A 15846-nucleotide genomic window follows, 5' to 3' on the forward strand; every position below is an offset into this window, starting at 1 on the left:
GCCTTAGACCGCTCTGCCATCCTGGCAACTGGTACCTCTCTCTTGACTGTGTTTGCTTTGTTCTTGCTTGGTACTTTCAATGGGCTCTGTCTGAGGTGGGATTCGAACCCACGCCTCCTGGGGTGACTGCGACCTGAACGCAACGCCTTAGAATACACTGCCATCCTGGCACCTGGTAATGCTCTCTTGACTGTGTTTGCTTTGTTATTGCTTGGTACTTTCAATGGGCTCTGTCTGAGGTGGGATTCGAACCCACGCCTCCTGGGGTTACTGCGACCTGAACGCAACGCCTTAGACCGCTCTGCCATCCTGGCAACTGGTAATGCTCTCTTGACTGTGTTTGCTTTGTTCTTGCTTGGTACTTTCAATGGGCTCTGACTGAGGCGGGATTCGAACCCACGCCTCCTGGGGAGACTGCGACCTGAACGCAACGCCATAGACCGCTCTGCCATCCTGGCAACTGGTACCTCTCTCTTGACTGTGTTTGCTTTGTTCTTGCTTTGTACTTTCAATGGGCTCTGTCTGAGGCGGGATTCGAACCCACGCCTCCTGGGGAGACTGCGACCTGAACGCAACGCCTTAGACCGCTCTGCCATCCTGGCAACTGGTACCTCTCTCTTGACTGTGTTTGCTTTGTTATTGCTTGGTACTTTCAATGGGCTCTGTCTGAGATGGGATTCGAACCCACGCCTCCTGGGGCGACTGCGACCTGAACGCAACGCCTTAGACCGCTCTGCCATCTTGGCAACTGGTAATTCTCTCTTGACTGTGTTTGCTTTTTTCTTGGTTGGTACTATCAATGGGCTCTGTCTGAGGTGGGATTCGAACCCACGCCTCCTGGGGTGACTGCGACCTGAACGTTGCGCAACGCCTTCGACCGCTCTGCCATCCTGGCATCTGGTAATGCTCTCTTGACTGTGTTTGCTTTGTTCTTGCTTGGTACTTTCAATGCGCACTGTCTGAGGTGGGATTCGAACCCACGCCTCCTGGGGAGACTGCGACCTGAACGCAACGCCTTAGACCGCTCTCCCATCCTGGCAACTGGTAATGCTCTCTTGACTGTGTTTGCTTTGTTATTGCTTGGTACTATCAATGGGCTCTGTCTGAGGTGGGATTCGAACCCACGCCTCCTGGGGTTACTGCGACCTGAACGCAACGCCTTAGACCGCTCTGCCATCCTGGCAACTGGTACCTCTCTCTTGACTGTGTTTGCTTTGTTCTTGCTTGGTACTTTCAATGGGCTCTGTCTGAGGCGGGATTCGAACCCACGCCTCCTGGGGAGACTGCGACCTGAACGCAACGCCTTAGACCGCTCTGCCATCTTGGCAACTGGTAAATCTCTCTTGACTGTGTTTGCTTTTTTCTTGCTTGGTACTATCAATGGGCTCTGTCTGAGGTGGGATTCGAACCCACGCCTCCTGGGGTTACTGCGACCTGAACGCAACGCCTTAGACCGCTCTGCCATCCTGGCAACTGCTACCTCTCTCCTGACTGTGTTTGCTTTGTTCTTGCTTGGTACTTTCAATGGGCTCTGTCTGAGGTGGGATTCGAACCCACGCCTCCTGGGGAGACTGCGACCTGAACGCAACGCCTTAGACCGCTCTGCCATCTTGGCAACTGGTAATACTCTCTTGACTGTGTTTGCTTTTTTCTTGCTTGGTACTATCAATGGGCTCTGTCTGAGGTGGGATTCGAACCCACGCCTCCTGGGGTTACTGCGACCTGAACGCAACGCCTTAGACCGCTCTGCCATCCTGGCAACTGGTACCTCTCTCTTGACTGTGTTTGCTTTGTTCTTGCTTGGTACTTTCAATGGGCTCTGTCTCAGGCGGGATTCGAACCCACGCCTCCTGGGGAGACTGCGACCTGAACGCAACGCCTTAGACCACTCTGCCATCCTGGCATCTGGTAATGCTCTCTTGAATGTGTTCTCTTTTTTCTTGCTTGGTACTATCAATGGGCTCTGTCTGAGGTGGGATTCGAACCCACGCCTCCTGGGGAGACTGCGACCTGAACGCAACGCCTTAGACCACTCTGCCATCCTGGCATCTGGTAATGCTCTCTTGAATGTGTTTGCTTTGTTCTTGCTTGGTACTTTCAATGGGCTCTGTCTGAGGTGGGATTCGAACCCACGCCTCCTGGGGAGACTGCGACCTGAACGCAACGCCTTAGACCGCTCTGCCATCTTGGCAACTGGTAATTCTCTCTTGACTGTGTTTGCTTTTTTCTTGCTTGGTACTATCAATGGGCTCTGTCTGAGGTGGGATTCGAACCCACGCCTCCTGGGGAGACTGCGACCTGAACGCAACGCCTTAGACCGCTCTGCCATCCTGGCAACTGGTAATGCTCTCTTGACTGTGTTTGCTTTGTTATTGCTTGGTACTTTCAATGGGCTCTTTCTGAGGTGGGATTCGAACCCACGCCTCCTGGGGAGACTGCGACCTGAACGCAACGCCTTAGACCGCTCTGCCATCCTGGCAACTGGTAATTCTCTCTTGACTGTGTTTGCTTTTTTCTTGCTTGGTACTATCAATGGGCTCTGTCTGAGGTGGGATTCGAACCCACGCCTCCTGGGGTTACAGCAACCTGAACGCAACGCCTTAGACCGCTCTGCCATCCTGGCAATTGGTACCTCTCTCTTGACTGTGTTTCCTTTGTTCTTGGGATTCGAACCCACGCCTCCTGGGGAGACTGCGACCTGAACGCAACGCCTTAGACCGCTCTGCCATCCTGGCATCTGGTAATGCTCTCTTGACTCTGTTTGCTTTGTTCTTGCTTGGCACTTTCAATGGGCTCTGTCTGAGGTGGGATTCGAACCCACGCCTCCTGGGGAGACTGCGACCTGAACGCAACGCCTTGGCAGCTGGTAATGCTCTCTTGAATGTGTTTGCTTTGTTCTTGCTTGGTACTTTCAATGGGTAATGTCTGAGGCGGGATTCGAACCCACGCCTCCTGGCGAGACTGCGACCTGAACGCAACGCCTTAGACCGCTCTGCCATCCTGGCAACTGGTAATGCTCTCTTGACTTTGTTTGCTTTGTTATTGCTTGGTACTTTCAATGGGCTCTGTCTGAGGTGGGATTCGAACCCAAGCCTCCTGGGGAGACTGCGATCTGAACGCAACGCCTTAGACCGCTCTGCCATCCTGGCATCTGGTAATGCTCTCTTGAATGTGTTTGCTTTGTTCTTGGGATTCGAACCCACGCCTCCTGGGGAGACTGCGACCTGAACGTTGCGCAACGCCTTCGACCGCTCTGCCATCCTGGCATCTGGTAATGCTCTCTTGACTGTGTTTGCTTTGTTCTTGCTTGGTACTTTCAATGCGCACTGTCTGAGGTGGGATTCGAACCCACGCCTCCTGGGGAGACTGCGACCTGAACGCAACGCCTTAGACCGCTCTGCCATCCTGGCAACTGGTAATGCTCTCTTGACTGTGTTTGCTTTATTATTGCTTGGTACTTTCAATGGGCACTGTCTGAGGCGGGATTCGAACCCACGCCTCCTGGGGAGACTGCGATCTGAACGCAACGCCTTAGACCGCTCTGCCATCCTGGCAGCTGGTAATGATCTCTTGAATGTGTTTGCTTTGTTCTTGCTTGGTACTTTCAATGGGCAATGTCTGAGGTGGGATTCGAACCCACGCCTCCTGGGGAGACTGCGACCTGAACGCAACGCCTTAGACCGCTCTCCCATCCTGGCAACTGGTAATGCTCTCTTGACTGTGTTTGCTTTGTTATTGCTTGGTACTATCAATGGTATCTGTCTGAGGTGGGATTCGAACCCACGCCTCCTGGGGTTACTGCGACCTGAACGCAACGCCTTAGACCGCTCTGCCATCCTGGCAACTGGTACCTCTCTCTTGACTGTGTTTGCTTTGTTATTGCTTGGTACTTTCAATGGGCTCTGTCTGAGATGGGATTCGAACCCACGCCTCCTGGGGCGACTGCGACCTGAACGCAACGCCTTAGACCGCTCTGCCATCTTGGCAACTGGTAATTCTCTCTTGACTGTGTTTGCTTTTTTCTTGGTTGGTACTATCAATGGGCTCTGTCTGAGGTGGGATTCGAACCCACGCCTCCTGGGGTTACTGCGACCTGAACGCAACGCCTTAGACCGCTCTGCCATCCTGGCAACTGGTACCTCTCTCTTGACTGTGTTTGCTTTGTTCTTGCTTGGTACTTTCAATGGGCTCTGTCTGAGGTGGGATTCGAACCCACGCCTCCTGGGGAGACTGCGACCTGAACGCAACGCCTTAGACCGCTCTGCCATCTTGGCAACTGGTAATTCTCTCTTGACTGTGTTTGCTTTTTTCTTGCTTGGTACTATCAATGGGCTCTGTCTGAGGTGGGATTCGAACCCACGCCTCCTGGGGTTACTGCGACCTGAACGCAACGCCTTAGACCGCTCTGCCATCCTGGCAACTGGTACCTCTCTCTTGACTGTGTTTGCTTTGTTCTTGCTTGGTACTTTCAATGGGCTCTGTCTGAGGCGGGATTCGAACCCACGCCTCCTGGGGAGACTGCGACCTGAACGCAACGCCTTAGACCACTCTGCCATCCTGGCATCTGGTAATGCTCTCTTGAATGTGTTCTCTTTTTTCTTGCTTGGTGCTATCAATGGGCTCTGTCTGAGGTGGGATTCGAAACCACGCCTCCTGGTGTTACTGCGACCTGAACGCAACGCCTTAGACCGCTCTGCCATCCTGGCAACTGGTACCTCTCTCTTGACTGTGTTTGCTTTGTTCTTGCTTGGTACTTTCAATGGGCTCTGTCTGAGGTGGGATTCGAACCCACGCCTCCTGGGGTGACTGCGACCTGAACGCAACGCCTTAGAATACACTGCCATCCTGGCACCTGGTAATGCTCTCTTGACTGTGTTTGCTTTGTTATTGCTTGGTACTTTCAATGGGCTCTGTCTGAGGTGGGATTCGAACCCACGCCTCCTGGGGTTACTGCGACCGGAACGCAACGCCTTAGACCGCTCTGCCATCCTGGCAACTGGTAATGCTCTCTTGACTGTGTTTGCTTTGTTCTTGCTTGGTACTTTCAATGGGCTCTGTCTGAGGCGGGATTCGAACCCACGCCTCCTGGGGAGACTGCGACCTGAACGCAACGCCATAGACCGCTCTGCCATCCTGGCAACTGGTACCTCTCTCTTGACTGTGTTTGCTTTGTTCTTGCTTTGTACTTTCAATGGGCTCTGTCTGAGGCGGGATTCGAACCCACGCCTCCTGGGGAGACTGCGACCTGAACACAACGCCTTAGACCGCTCTGCCATCCTGGCATCTGGTAATGCTCTCTTGAATGTGTTTGCTTTGTTCTTGCTTGGTACTTTCAATGGGCACTGTCTGAGGCGGGATTCGAACCCACGCCTCCTGGGGAGACTGCGACCTGAACGCAACGCCTTAGACCGCTCTGCCATCCAGGCATCTGGTAATGCTCTCTTGAATGTGTTTGCTTTGTTCTTGCTTGGTACTTTCAATGGGCTCTGTCTGAGGTGGGATTCGAACCCACGCCTCCTGGGGTGACTGCGACCTGAACGTTGCGCAACGCCTTCGACCGCTCTGCCATCCTGGCATCTGGTAATGCTCTCTTGACTGTGTTTGCTTTGTTCTTGCTTGGTACTTTCAATGCGCACTGTCTGAGGTGGGATTCGAACCCACGCCTCCTGGGGAGACTGCGACCTGAACGCAAAGCCTTAGACCGCTCTCCCATCCTGGCAACTGGTAATGCTCTCTTGACTGTGTTTGCTTTGTTATTGCTTGGTACTATCAATGGGCTCTGTCTGAGGTGGGATTCGAACCCACGCCTCCTGGGGTTACTGCGACCTGAACGCAACGCCTTAGACCGCTCTGCCATCCTGGCAACTGGTACCTCTCTCTTGACTGTGTTTGCTTTGTTATTGCTTGGTACATTCAATGGGCTCTGTCTGAGGTGGGATTCGAACCCACGCCTCCTGGGGAGACTGCGACCTGAACGCAACGCCTTAGACCGCTCTGCCATCTTGGCAACTGGTAATTCTCTCTTGACTGTGTTTGCTTTTTTCTTGCTTGGTACTATCAATGGGCTCTGTCTGAGGTGGGATTCGAACCCACGCCTCCTGGGGTTACTGCGACCTGAACGCAACGCCTTAGACCGCTCTGCCATCCTGGCAACTGGTACCTCTCTCCTGACTGTGTTTGCTTTGTTCTTGCTTGGTACTTTCAATGGGCTCTGTCTGAGGTGGGATTCGAACCCACGCCTCCTGGGGAGACTGCGACCTGAACGCAACGCCTTAGACCGCTCTGCCATCTTGGCAACTGGTAATACTCTCTTGACTGTGTTTGCTTTTTTCTTGCTTGGTACTATCAATGGGCTCTGTCTGAGGTGGGATTCGAACCCACGCCTCCTGGGGTTACTGCGACCTGAACGCAACGCCTTAGACCGCTCTGCCATCCTGGCAACTGGTACCTCTCTCTTGACTGTGTTTGCTTTGTTCTTGCTTGGTACTTTCAATGGGCTCTGTCTCAGGCGGGATTCGAACCCACGCCTCCTGGGGAGACTGCGACCTGAACGCAACGCCTTAGACCACTCTGCCATCCTGGCATCTGGTAATGCTCTCTTGAATGTGTTCTCTTTTTTCTTGCTTGGTACTATCAATGGGCTCTGTCTGAGGTGGGATTCGAACCCACGCCTCCTGGGGTTACTGCGACCTGAACGCAACGCCTTAGACCGCTCTGCCATCCTGGCAACTGGTACCTCTCTCTTGACTGTGTTTGCTTTGTTCTTGCTTGGTACTTTCAATGGGCTCTGTCTGAGGTGGGATTCGAACCCACGCCTCCTGGGGTGAATGCGACCTGAACGCGACGCCTTAGACCGCTCTGCCATCCTGGCAGCTGGTAATGCTCTCTTGACTGTGTTTGCTTTGTTCTTGCTCGGTACTTTCAATGGGCTCTGTCTGAGGCGGGATTTGAACCCACGCCTCCTGGGGAGACTGCGACCTGAACGCAACGCCTTAGACCGCTCTGCCATCCTGGCAGCTGGTAATGCTCTCTTGACTGTGTTTGCTTTTTTCTTGCTCGGTACGTTCAATGGGCTCTGTCAGAGGCGGGATTCGAACCCACGTCTCCTGGGGAGACTGCGACCTGAACGCAACGCCTTAGACCGCTCTGCCATCCTGGCAACTGGTAATGCTCTCTTGACTGTGTTTGCTTTTTTCTTGCTTGGTACGTTCAATGGGCTCTGTCTGAGGCGGGATTCAAACCCACGCCTCCTGGGGAGACTGCGACCTGAACGCAACGCCTTAGACAGCTCTGCCATCCTGGCAACTGGTAATGCTCTCTTGACTTTGTTTGCTTTGTTATTGCTTGGTACTTTCAATGGGCTCTGTCTGAGGTGGGATTCGAAACCACGCCTCCTGGGGAGGCTGCGACCTGAACGCAACGCCTGAGACCGCTCTGCCATCCTGGCAACTGGTAATGCTCTCTTGACTGTGTTTGCTTTGTTCTTGCTTGGTACTTTCAATAGGCACTGTCTGAGGTGGGATTCGAAACCACGCCTCCTGGGGAGACTGCGACCTGAACGCAACGCCTTAGACCGCTCTGCCATCCTGGCATCTGGTAATGCTCTCTTGAATGTGTTTGCTTTGTTCTTGCTTGGTACTTTCAATGGGCACTGTCTGAGGTGGGATTCGAAACCACGCCTCCTGGGGAGACTGCGACCTGAACGCAACGCCTTAGACCGCTCTGCCATCCTGGCATCTGGTAATGCTCTCTTGACTGTGTTTGCTTTGTTCTTGCTTGGTACTTTCAATGGGCACTGTCTGAGGTGGGATTCGAAACCACGCCTCCTGGGGAGACTGCGACCTGAACGCAACGCCTTAGACCGCTCTGCCATCCTGGCATCTGGTAATGCTCTCTTGAATGTGTTTGCTTTGTTCTTGCTTGGTACTTTCAATGGGCTCTGTCTGAGGCGGGATTCGAACCCACGCCTCCTGGGGAGACTGCGACCTGAACGCAACGCCTTAGACCGCTCTGCCATCCTGGCAACTGGTAATGCTCTCTTGACTTTGTTTGCTTTGTTATTGCTTGGTACTTTCAATGGGCTCTGTCTGAGGTGGGATTCGAGACCACGCCTCCTGGGGAGACTGCGACCTGAACGCAACGCCTGAGACCGCTCTGCCATCCTGGCAACTGGTAATGCTCTCTTGACTGTGTTTGCTTTTTTCTTACTTGGTACGTTCAATGGGCTCTGTCTGAGGCGGGATTCAAACCCACGCCTCCTGGGGAGACTGCGACCTGAACGCAACGCCTTAGACCGCTGTGCCATCCTGGCAACTGGTAATGCTCACTTGACTTTGTTTGCTTTGTTATTGCTTGGTACTTTCAATGGGCTCTGTCTGAGGTGGGATTCGAAACCACGCCTCCTGGGGAGGCTGCGACCTGAACGCAACGCCTGAGACCGCTCTGCCATCCTGGAAACTGGTAATGCTCTCTTGACTGTGTTTGCTTTGTTATTGCTTGGTACTTTCAATGGGATCTGTCTGAGGTGGTATTCGAACCCACGCCTCCTAGGGAGACTGCGACCTGAACGCAACGCCTTAGACCGCTCTGCCATCCTGGCATGTGGTAATGCTCTCTTGAATGTGTTTGCTTTGTTCTTGCTTGGTACTTTCAATGGGCACTGTCTGAGGTGGGATTCAACCCACGCCTCCTGGGGAGACTGCAACCTGAACGCAACGCCTTAGAACACACTGCCATCCTGGCAACTGGTAATGCTCTCTTGACTGTGTTTGCTTTGTTCTTGCTTGGTACTTTCAATGGGCTCTGTCTGAGGTGGGATTCGAACCCCTGCGTCCTGGGGAGACTGCGACCTGAACGTAACGCCTTAGACCGCTCTGCCATCCTGGCATCTGGTAATGCTCTCTTGACTGTGTTTGCTTTGTTATTGCTTGGTACTTTCAATTGGCTCTGTCTGAGGTGGGATTCGAACCCACGCCTCCTGGGGAGACTGCGACCTGAACGCAACGCCTTAGACCGCTCTGCCATCCTGGCAACTGGTACCTCTCTGTTGACTGTGTTTGCTTTTTTCTTGCTAGGGACTTTCAATGGGCTCTGTCTGAGGTGGGATTCGAACCCACGCCTCCTGGGGAGACTGCAACCTGAACGCAACGCCTTAGACCACTCTGCCATCCTGGCATCTGGGAATGCTCTCTTGAATGTGTTTGCTTTGTTCTTGCTTGGTACTTTCAATGGGCACTGTCTGAGGTGGGATTCGAACCCACGCCTCCTGGGGAGACTGCGACCTGAACGCAACGCCTTAGACCACTCTGCCATCCTGGCATCTGGTAATGCTCTCTTGAATGTGTTTGCTTTGTTCTTGCTTGGTACTTTCAATGGGCTCTGTCTGAGGTGGGATTCGAACCCACGCCTCCTGGGGAGACTGCGACCTGAACGCAACGCCTTAGACCGCTCTGCCATCTTGGCAACTGGTAATTCTCTCTTGACTGTGTTTGCTTTTTTCTTGCTTGGTACTATCAATGGGCTCTGTCTGAGGTGGGATTCGAACCCACGCCTCCTGGGGAGACTGCGACCTGAACGCAACGCCTTAGACCGCTCTGCCATCCTGGCAACTGGTAATGCTCTCTTGACTGTGTTTGCTTTGTTATTGCTTGGTACTTTCAATGGGCTCTTTCTGAGGTGGGATTCGAACCCACGCCTCCTGGGGAGACTGCGACCTGAACGCAACGCCTTAGACCGCTCTGCCATCCTGGCAACTGGTAATTCTCTCTTGACTGTGTTTGCTTTTTTCTTGCTTGGTACTATCAATGGGCTCTGTCTGAGGTGGGATTCGAACCCACGCCTCCTGGGGTTACAGCAACCTGAACGCAACGCCTTAGACCGCTCTGCCATCCTGGCAACTGGTACCTCTCTCTTGACTGTGTTTCCTTTGTTCTTGGGATTCGAACCCACGCCTCCTGGGGAGACTGCGACCTGAACGCAACGCCTTAGACCGCTCTGCCATCCTGGCATCTGGTAATGCTCTCTTGACTGTGTTTGCTTTGTTCTTGCTTGGCACTTTCAATGGGCTCTGTCTGAGGTGGGATTCGAACCCACGCCTCCTGGGGAGACTGCGACCTGAACGCAACGCCTTGGCAGCTGGTAATGCACTCTTGAATGTGTTTGCTTTGTTCTTGCTTGGTACTTTCAATGGGCAATGTCTGAGGCGGGATTCGAACCCACGCCTCCTGGCGAGACTGCGACCTGAACGCAACGCCTTAGACCGCTCTCCCATCCTGGCAACTGGTAATGCTCTCTTGACTGTGTTTGCTTTGTTATTGCTTGGTACTATCAATGGGCTCTGTCTGAGGTGGGATTCGAACCCACGCCTCCTGGGGTTACTGCGACCTGAACGCAACGCCTTAGACCGCTCTGCCATCCTGGCAACTGGTACCTCTCTCTTGACTGTGTTTGCTTTGTTATTGCTTGGTACTTTCAATGGGCTCTGTCTGAGGTGGGATTCGAACCCACGCCTCCTGGGGCGACTGCGACCTGAACGCAACGCCTTAGACCGCTCTGCCATCTTGGCAACTGGTAATTCTCTCTTGACTGTGTTTGCTTTTTTCTTGGTTGGTACTATCAATGGGCTCTGTCTGAGGTGGGATTCGAACCCACGCCTCCTGGGGTTACTGCGACCTGAACGCAACGCCTTAGACCGCTCTGCCATCCTGGCAACTGGTACCTCTCTCTTGACTGTGTTTGCTTTGTTCTTGCTTGGTACTTTCAATGGGCTCTGTCTGAGGCGGGATTCGAACCCACGCCTCCTTGGGAGACTGCGACCTGAACGCAACGCCTTAGACCACTCTGCCATCCTGGCATCTGGTAATGCTCTCTTGAATGTGTTCTCTTTTTTCTTGCTTGGTGCTATCAATGGGCTCTGTCTGAGGTGGGATTCGAACCCACGCCTCCTGGTGTTACTGCGACCTGAACGCAACGCCTTAGACCGCTCTGCCATCCTGGCAACTGGTACCTCTCTCTTGACTGTGTTTGCTTTGTTCTTGCTTGGTACTTTCAATGGGCTCTGTCTGAGGTGGGATTCGAACCCACGCCTCCTGGGGTGACTGCGACCTGAACGCAACGCCTTAGAATACACTGCCATCCTGGCACCTGGTAATGCTCTCTTGACTGTGTTTGCTTTGTTATTGCTTGGTACTTTCAATGGGATCTGTCTGAGGTGGGATTCGAACCCACGCCTCCTGGGGTTACTGCGACCTGAACGCAACGCCTTAGACCGCTCTGCCATCCTGGCAACTGGTAATGCTCTCTTGACTGTGTTTGCTTTGTTCTTGCTTGGTACTTTCAATGGGCTCTGTCTGAGGCGGGATTCGAACCCACGCCTCCTGGGGAGACTGCGACCTGAACGCAACGCCTTAGACCGCTCTGCCATCCTGGCATCTGGTAATGCTCTCTTGAATGTGTTTGCTTTGTTCTTGGGATTCGAACCCACGCCTCCTGGGGAGACTGCGACCTGAACGTTGCGCAACGCCTTCGACCGCTCTGCCATCCTGGCATCTGGTAATGCTCTCTTGACTGTGTTTGCTTTGTTCTTGCTTGGTACTTTCAATGAGCACTGTCTGAGGTGGGATTCGAACCCACGCCTCCTGGGGAGACTGCGACCTGAACGCAACGCCTTAGACCGCTCTGCCATCCTGGCAGCTGGTAATGATCTCTTGAATGTGTTTGCTTTGTTCTTGCTTGGTACTTTCAATGGGCAATGTCTGAGGTGGGATTCGAACCCACGCCTCCTGGGGAGACTGCGACCTGAACGCAACGCCTTAGACCGCTCTCCCATCCTGGCAACTGGTAATGCTCTCTTGACTGTGTTTGCTTTGTTATTGCTTGGTACTATCAATGGGCTCTGTCTGAGGTGGGATTCGAACCCACGCCTCCTGGGGTTACTGCGACCTGAACGCAACGCCTTAGACCGCTCTGCCATCCTGGCAACTGGTACCTCTCTCTTGACTGTGTTTGCTTTGTTATTGCTTGGTACTTTCAATGGGCTCTGTCTAAGGTGGGATTCGAACCCACGCCTCCTGGGGCGACTGCGACCTGAACGCAACGCCTTAGACCGCTCTGCCATCTTGGCAACTGGTAATTCTCTCTTGACTGTGTTTGCTTTTTTCTTGGTTGGTACTATCAATGGGCTCTGTCTGAGGTGGGATTCGAACCCACGCCTCCTGGGGTTACTGCGACCTGAACGCAACGCCTTAGACCGCTCTGCCATCCTGGCAACTGGTACCTCTCTCTTGACTGTGTTTGCTTTGTTCTTGCTTGGTACTTTCAATGGGCTCTGTCTGAGGCGGGATTCGAACCCACGCCTCCTTGGGAGACTGCGACCTGAACGCAACGCCTTAGACCACTCTGCCATCCTGGCATCTGGTAATGCTCTCTTGAATGTGTTCTCTTTTTTCTTGCTTGGTGCTATCAATGGGCTCTGTCTGAGGTGGGATTCGAACCCACGCCTCCTGGTGTTACTGCGACCTGAACGCAACGCCTTAGACCGCTCTGCCATCCTGGCAACTGGTACCTCTCTCTTGACTGTGTTTGCTTTGTTCTTGCTTGGTACTTTCAATGGGCTCTGTCTGAGGTGGGATTCGAACCCACGCCTCCTGGGGTGACTGCGACCTGAACGCAACGCCTTAGAATACACTGCCATCCTGGCACCTGGTAATGCTCTCTTGACTGTGTTTGCTTTGTTATTGCTTGGTACTTTCAATGGGATCTGTCTGAGGTGGGATTCGAACCCACGCCTCCTGGGGTTACTGCGACCTGAACGCAACGCCTTAGACCGCTCTGCCATCCTGGCAACTGGTAATGCTCTCTTGACTGTGTTTGCTTTGTTCTTGCTTGGTACTTTCAATGGGCTCTGTCTGAGGCGGGATTCGAACCCACGCCTCCTGGGGAGACTGCGACCTGAACGCAACGCCTTAGACCGCTCTGCCATCCTGGCATCTGGTAATGCTCTCTTGAATGTGTTTGCTTTGTTCTTGGGATTCGAACACACGCCTCCTGGGGAGACTGCGACCTGAACGTTGCGCAACGCCTTCGACCGCTCTGCCATCCTGGCATCTGGTAATGCTCTCTTGACTGTGTTTGCTTTGTTCTTGCTTGGTACTTTCAATGAGCACTGTCTGAGGTGGGATTCGAACCCACGCCTCCTGGGGAGACTGCGACCTGAACGCAACGCCTTCGACCGCTCTGCCATCCTGGCAACTGGTAATGCTCTCTTGACTGTGTTTGCTTTATTATTGCTTGGTACTTTCAATGGGCACTGTCTGAGGCGGGATTCGAACCCACGCCTCCTGGGGAGACTGCGATCTGAACGCAACGCCTTAGACCGCTCTGCCATCCTGGCAGCTGGTAATGATCTCTTGAATGTGTTTGCTTTGTTCTTGCTTGGTACTTTCAATGGGCAATGTCTGAGGTGGGATTCGAACCCACGCCTCCTGGGGAGACTGCGACCTGAACGCAACGCCTTAGACCGCTCTCCCATCCTGGCAACTGGTAATGCTCTCTTGACTGTGTTTGCTTTGTTATTGCTTGGTACTATCAATGGGCTCTGTCTGAGGTGGGATTCGAACCCACGCCTCCTGGGGTTACTGCGACCTGAACGCAACGCCTTAGACCGCTCTGCCATCCTGGCAACTGGTACCTCTCTCTTGACTGTGTTTGCTTTGTTATTGCTTGGTACTTTCAATGGGCTCTGTCTGAGGTGGGATTCGAACCCACGCCTCCTGGGGCGACTGCGACCTGAACGCAACGCCTTAGACCGCTCTGCCATCTTGGCAACTGGTAATTCTCTCTTGACTGTGTTTGCTTTTTTCTTGGTTGGTACTATCAATGGGCTCTGTCTGAGGTGGGATTCGAACCCACGCCTCCTGGGGTTACTGCGACCTGAACGCAACGCCTTAGACCGCTCTGCCATCCTGGCAACTGGTACCTCTCTCTTGACTGTGTTTGCTTTGTTCTTGCTTGGTACTTTCAATGGGCTCTGTCTGAGGCGGGATTCGAACCCACGCCTCCTTGGGAGACTGCGACCTGAACGCAACGCCTTAGACCACTCTGCCATCCTGGCATCTGGTAATGCTCTCTTGAATGTGTTCTCTTTTTTCTTGCTTGGTGCTATCAATGGGCTCTGTCTGAGGTGGGATTCGAACCCACGCCTCCTGGTGTTACTGCGACCTGAACGCAACGCCTTAGACCGCTCTGCCATCCTGGCAACTGGTACCTCTCTCTTGACTGTGTTTGCTTTGTTCTTGCTTGGTACTTTCAATGGGCTCTGTCTGAGGTGGGATTCGAACCCACGCCTCCTGGGGTGACTGCGACCTGAACGCAACGCCTTAGAATACACTGCCATCCTGGCACCTGGTAATGCTCTCTTGACTGTGTTTGCTTTGTTATTGCTTGGTACTTTCAATGGGATCTGTCTGAGGTGGGATTCGAACCCACGCCTCCTGGGGTTACTGCGACCTGAACGCAACGCCTTAGACCGCTCTGCCATCCTGGCAACTGGTAATGCTCTCTTGACTGTGTTTGCTTTGTTCTTGCTTGGTACTTTCAATGGGCTCTGTCTGAGGCGGGATTCGAACCCACGCCTCCTGGGGAGACTGCGACCTGAACGCAACGCCTTAGACCGCTCTGCCATCCTGGCAACTGGTACCTCTCTCTTGACTGTGTTTGCTTTGTTCTTGCTTTGTACTTTCAATGGGCTCTGTCTGAGGCGGGATTCGAACCCACGCCTCCTGGGGAGACTGCGACCTGAACGCAACGCCTTAGACCGCTCTGCCATCCTGGCATCTGGTAATGCTCTCTTGAATGTGTTTGCTTTGTTCTTGCTTGGTACTTTCAATGGGCACTGTCTGAGGCGGGATTCGAACCCACGCCTCCTGGGGAGACTGCGACCTGAACGCAACGCCTTAGACCGCTCTGCCATCCAGGCATCTGGTAATGCTCTCTTGAATGTGTTTGCTTTGTTCTTGCTTGGTACTTTCAATGGGCTCTGTCTGAGGTGGGATTCGAACCCACGCCTCCTGGGGTGACTGCGACCTGAACGTTGCGCAACGCCTTCGACCGCTCTGCCATCCTGGCATCTGGTAATGCTCTCTTGACTGTGTTTGCTTTGTTCTTGCTTGGTACTTTCAATGCGCACTGTCTGAGGTGGGATTCGAACCCACGCCTCCTGGGGAGACTGCGACCTGAACGCAACGCCTTAGACCGCTCTCCCATCCTGGCAACTGGTAATGCTCTCTTGACTGTGTTTGCTTTGTTATTGCTTGGTACTATCAATGGGCTCTGTCTGAGGTGGGATTCGAACCCACGCCTCCTGGGGTTACTGCGACCTGAACGCAACGCCTTAGACCGCTCTGCCATCCTGGCAACTGGTACCTCTCTCTTGACTGTGTTTGCTTTGTTATTGCTTGGTACATTCAATGGGCTCTGTCTGAGGTGGGATTCGAACCCACGCCTCCTGGGGAGACTGCGACCTGAACGCAACGCCTTAGACCGCTCTGCCATCTTGGCAACTGGTAATTCTCTCTTGACTGTGTTTGCTTTTTTCTTGCTTGGTACTATCAATGGGCTCTGTCTGAGGTGGGATTCGAACCCACGCCTCCTGGGGTTACTGCGACCTGAACGCAACGCCTTAGACCGCTCTGCCATCCTGGCAAATGGTACCTCTCTCTTGACTGTGTTTGCTTTGTTCTTGCTTGGTACTTTCAATGGGCTCTGTCTGAGGTGGGATTCGAACCCACGCCTCCTGGGGAGACTGCGACCTGAACGCAACGCCTTAGACCGCTCTGCCATCCAGGCATC

This window comes from Idiotropiscis lumnitzeri, unplaced genomic scaffold (assembly GCF_059441095.1).
Source record: "Idiotropiscis lumnitzeri isolate Australia: NSW breed Sydney's pygmy pipehorse unplaced genomic scaffold, RoL_Ilum_1.0 HiC_scaffold_27, whole genome shotgun sequence".
NCBI lineage: Eukaryota > Metazoa > Chordata > Actinopteri > Syngnathiformes > Syngnathidae > Idiotropiscis > Idiotropiscis lumnitzeri.